The sequence below is a fragment of the Chlorocebus sabaeus genome, chromosome 13, assembly GCF_047675955.1.
Source record: "Chlorocebus sabaeus isolate Y175 chromosome 13, mChlSab1.0.hap1, whole genome shotgun sequence".
In the NCBI taxonomy this organism is placed as follows: Eukaryota; Metazoa; Chordata; class Mammalia; order Primates; family Cercopithecidae; genus Chlorocebus; species Chlorocebus sabaeus.
The window spans coordinates 23,668,348-23,674,007 of record NC_132916.1 but is presented as its reverse complement, the minus strand read 5'-3'; positions in this window follow the sequence as shown (position 1 = coordinate 23,674,007).

The window sequence follows — 5,660 nt, the reverse complement described above, 5'->3', positions numbered from 1 at the left end:
CTCTTGCACCTTAATTTTATGGTTTTAATCTAAGGAACGTACTTTTATCAAAAGGCAGCTGGAATTTTGTATAACAGGTTTTAAAGGTACCTTCTCTCACCTCCCCCAAAGAAAATGGTTTTTACTTAATAGTTTGTCAAAGTTTGTACATTGTACCCATGGACTTTTGTCAGATTCCAACTTTAAGGCTATGAAAGAGGGCTAGAAATAGACCTTTACTTTTCATTTGGAAGTTATTTGACAACTTTCTAAACTTTTCTTCCTATTTTGGGGATTTTCAAGTAATATATTCTCTGTGTGTATAACGTGTGGTTCACTCCTGTAAAATGAAATTGCTGGAATCAATCAAGCCAGTGCACCAGTAGAGTTATTTGTAAGGAACGATTGTGTTTGACACTAATAGTCAAGTCTGGAACTATATTCTACAGTCACTTCTGTTTTAGAAGCATTTTGAAACACTTTTTGGGGTTATAGAAATAAGACTCATGATTCAATATATTTATTTATATTTTTAAAGTATAATATGACCTCAAATTATGGAGGAATGCTGTATTATGCAGGTTTGTGTCAATTTCATGACATTAAAATTGTCTGATTTTGTCCATTTCTTAAAATTATGATTAGTGAGTGGTCTAACAGTTTAAGGCATTGATAACTTACGAGTAGAATGGGGCTCTCAAAGCATTTTAACTCAGTTGCTTTCAGGGTCCTTTTTTTTTTTATGTAATCACTTATTCAGTGATAAATGAATCTCTGAAAACAAATGCTTTTACATTTTAATTTTAAAAGAAAACAGGTGCAGGCCACAGAAAAGTTTTAAAGTATGCCTTCTTACCAGCAATAGTTAATTTTAAAAATCATGCCAGATTTTTGCCAAGATCAGTGTTTCCTCAACATGAAGATAGAAATAGATTTGTATAGTGTGCTCTTGTACCTCTACATAGGTTATTATATAATTTTGAGCAGTTATACATTTATCTAAAGGAAATAAATCAACTGTGAATAAATGCATGTTTACCAAAATGGCTGTTTACAGTGCATTTAGTTCTGATATTTATAAAGATGACATTTCACAGAATAACTTTAAAATAGTTTGGAATTCTATATAGTCTAGACATCAATCACATCTGGAGACAAAATAAAGGAAAATGTGCAATATTTTTTATGTAGGCGAGCTAACACAGTGTACCTAATTACAGAATTATCTGATTAATTTGTAATAGATAAGTTGTATAACATTTTCATATCTTAAAATGTTTTTTAGATCAATCTTGAAGTGAAATATTATTTTCAAAATAAAATTCTACAGAAAAATTCTGTTGGCTATGATATGCACATTTTTGGGCAAGATATGAACTAGAGCCAAAAGTAGTATTTGACAGTTTTATTTACTCTGCCGTAATTTGCAAGCTTATCAGTTAAATCTGTAGTTTTTTTAAAAGCCGTCATGACATTTGTGATTATTAGTACATAAATCAGTGTTATAATTTGATATTTGGGTTTTTCTGACTTTTAGTGCCAGATTTAGAGAATTCATTATTTTCTTGACATGAGATATAGTATTTACCTTGAGTGGTAAGGTTTTATAAGGTAGGGTTTTCATGATTTAGGATGTGAATGCGAAAACTTACATAAAAGTTAGATGTATAATTTGGTTATGAAATATTTTCTAAAATAACACCACCAGAAAATTAACAGATTAAATTTTTGAGACAATCCTTGGTCTGGATTGGTTAATGAAAATGTCTTCTTTAAGAGGTTCTATTAAAAAAATATTTCTAGTGTGTTAGTCGTAATTGTTTTTGTGGAGTGGGGGTAAACCACACCATTAAGGGAATAAAATGTAATTTGAAAGAGGTGATTATAAGATTTGTTTCAGGCCCCAAAATATAAATAAAAATTGGTGTGGAATCTCATTAGTGTATATGTTTTCTGCCACTATAAAATTACCTTTTTAGCATCTGTTTCTAGTGGTGTAATACCAAGTAGGTAAATTTCGCAGTCTGTTTAGTGTCCTGAGTTTTTTGTTTCCTTAAACACGTGAAAGGTAATAGTAAAGAATTTTTTTTGGCTGGGTGCAGTGGCTAACGCCTGTAATCCCAGCACTTTGGGAGGCTGAGGTGGGCGGTTCATGAGGTCAGGAGATTGAGACCATCCTGGCTAACACGGTGAAACCCCGTCTCTACTAAAAATACAAAAAATTAGCTGGGTGTGGTGGCCGGCGCCTGTAGTCCCAGCTACTGGGGGGGCTGAGGCAAAAGAATGGTGTGAACCCAGGAGGCGGAGCTGGCAGTGAGCCGAGATTGTGCCACTGCACTCCAGCCTGGGCGACAGAGCAAGACTCATCTCAAAAAAAAACAAACAAAAAAACATTTTATTGTATTTGGGAATTTTTACATAGGAGTTGTATTAGGTTTACAGTCCCTGTAGTGTTGCCTTATGGAAATCTTTACATCTAAACTGAGTTTTTCTTCTCTTAGATAAATTTAAATGTATTTATTGAAGTTTCTAAAATGTACTGAGTACAGTCATATACCACATAACGACGTTTCAGTCAGTGACAGGCCACATATACAACAGTGGTCCCATAAGATTATAATGTGGTATTTTTCTGTACCTTTTCTGTGGTTAAATACACAAAACCATTGTATTACAGTTGCCTGCCGTTTTCAATATAGTATTTGTAGCCTAGGAGCGATAGGCTATACCATGTAGCCTGGGTGTGTAGTAGTCTATACCATCTAGGTTTATGTAAGTATACTCTATGATGTTCACATCACAATGAAAGCACCTAATGACACATTTGTCACATGTCCCCAAGTTAAGCAATATATGACTGCATAGTTACTGTTTTTTGGTTTTTGAGATGGAGTCTTGCTGTTGCCCAGGCTGGAGTGCAGTGGTGCAATCTTGGCTCACTGCAATCTCCACCTCCTGGGTTCAAGTGATTCTCCTGCCTCAGCCTCCTGAATAGCTGGGATTACAGCACCCGCCACCACACCTGGCTAATTTTTGTATTTTTAGTAGAGACGGGGTTTCGCTATGTTGGCCAGCTGGTCTCGAACTCCTGGTCTCAGGTGATCCACCCGCCTTGGCCCCCCAAAGTACTGGGATTACAAGCGTGAGCCATCGCTCCCAGCCGACTGCGTAAATGGAAGTATTAAGAGTCATTGGATTGAGCTGGCTCTGTTTCTTGATGTGTTTTAGGCAAATCACTAAATCACCATGGGCCTTAACTTATTCAGCTGTAAGTGAGGAATTAGATGCGGTTTTTTGTTTTGGGATGGAGTCTCACTGTCGCCAGGCTGGAGTGCAGTGGTGTGATGGCTCTGCAACCTCCGCCTCCCGGGTTCAAGCAACTCTCCTGCCTCAGCCACCCAAGTAGCTGGGACTACAGGCATGTGCCACTATGCCCAGCTAATTTTTGTGTTTTTAGTAGAGACAGGGTTTCATCATGTTGGCCAGGATGGTCTTGATCTCTTGACCTCGTGATCCGCCTGCCTCAGCCTCCCAACATGCTGGGATTGCAAGTGTGAGCCATCGCACCCAGCCAAATTAGATTATTTCTAAACACATCCAGCTGTTAAGTTTTTCAGTTTTAAGTGGAATTTGGTTGTAATATGTAAAATTTAAAAGAGAAAATGGGCTTTAGCTCTTCAAAAAGCACACATGGGTTATATTTATACCATAAAGGTTTATCAGATACCTGTAGAGTTCCTTTAAAGATACCTTGGTTAAATCTGCCACATTCTGATTTTGGTAGTTATGATAAAATTATTCTGAGTTATCAATTTATGTAAAATTTTTAAGTAAATGTGAAAACTTACCAGTTAAACTAGTGGTATATCTTTTTTTTCTTTTTTTTTTTTTTTGGAGACAGAGTCTTGCTCTGTTGCCCAGGCTGGAGTGCAGTGGTGTGATCTAGCTTACTGCAACCTCCACCTCCCAAACGATTCTCTTGCCTCAGCCTCCCAAGTAGCTGGGATTACAGGCTTCCATCACCATGCTCAGTTAATTTTTGTATTTTTTGTAGTAGAGGTGGGGTTTCACCATATTTGCCAGGCTGGTCTTGAACTCTTGACCTCAGATGATCCGTCCACTTCGGCCTCCCAAGGTGCTGGGATTACAGGCATTAGCCTCTGCACCCAGCTGTTTATGATTTCAAAGCTACAAGGGAGCACTTTACCCTTGGATGAAAAAAAAAATGTTTGTAAAATTGAATTACAAAATAGACATTAAGAGTTTTATAGCAGAATAAATATGTAGACTCTTACAGGTGAGATCATAATAATAGTCTGGGGAAGTATCTCCAACAATGGCCATATGCTGCATTACAGCCAATACAACTTTCCAATACCACTTAGGTTTAAGAGTCATTGGGAAAACCCTTTGTTGATGTTTGTAGCGAGAAGTACTATTAGCTAGTTTTGCTTATCTGGGCCAGACTAGTTCTGGGTGTTCAAAACACGTACTTCTTGTCAGCATTAAGGCAAATCATTGATTCCCTTTCTTGTTAAACTGAAAATGTATTGGAAAGGCTTTGAAGCCCGGTGAAGTGTGGTACATTCAAAGAAAGTACGTACAAAGCTCCTAGAACTTTATTTAATCACGCTTGTAGTTTGCTTTTTCCTTGGATGTGTCACTCCAATAAATGTAACACATGCTACATTTTCTTTTGTGCAGTGCTTTCTGCCTTCATGTGGCGAGATGATCATGTATCTAAGGGTGGAGGAGCTCTGAAAAGGACATAGCAACTGAAAAGTGCGACCACTCTTAGGAGGAGGTCAATATGTTAGCTAAGAACCATAAATGAAAGACTATTCCTGGCTGGGTGAGGTGGCTCACACCTGTAATCCCAGAACTGTGGGAGGCTGAGGCAGGCAGATCACCTGAAGTCAGGAGTTTGAGACCAGCCTGGCCAACATGGTGAAACCCTGACTGAAACTACAAAAATTAGCCGGGAGTGGTGGCATACACCTGTAATCCCAGCTACTCAGGAGGCTAAGGCACGAGAATCACCCGAGCCTGGGGGTGCGGAGGTTGCAGTGAGCTGAGATCGTGCCACTGCACTCCAGCCTGAGCAACAGAGTGAGGCTGTCTCAAAAAAAAAAAAAAAAAAAAAAAACTATTCCTGAATGGTAAATTTCACTAATTGAAAGAACCCTTTACCAATTTGACCCTGCCTGTGGAAAGTACAGAATATTTTTTTTGCCTTCAATGTTGGAGATTTGTCATTGTTCTTACCCAAAGAAAGACTTTTTTGCATTTAGAGGTAGAATGTTACTGATCACTGTTCCTAGCTCTAAATGAAGTTTGCCTAGACGGAGCCACAAACGCCTCCTACTACATGATGTATATGCCTGGTACAGGATAATAGTCATTTGCAGAAAATAAGTTTTACATTTGGCCTTCTGGCCATCTGATATTCGAATGCCTTGAAAGGAGAAAGAATTCTTCCCTTGAGGAAGACGTGCTCCCATACTCTTGCGATTCTTAGCATTAGGGTCAGCGTCTTACAGGAATATAAAAGTCCTTGAAGAGACATCTGTTAAGTGTGAAATGGAGCTACATGGCAATAAAAGATAACACAGCACAAAGTAATGGCCTGATTGAGGTCAACTTTGAACGTGAGGTTTCAGGTGGTCTTATAGAAATAAAGG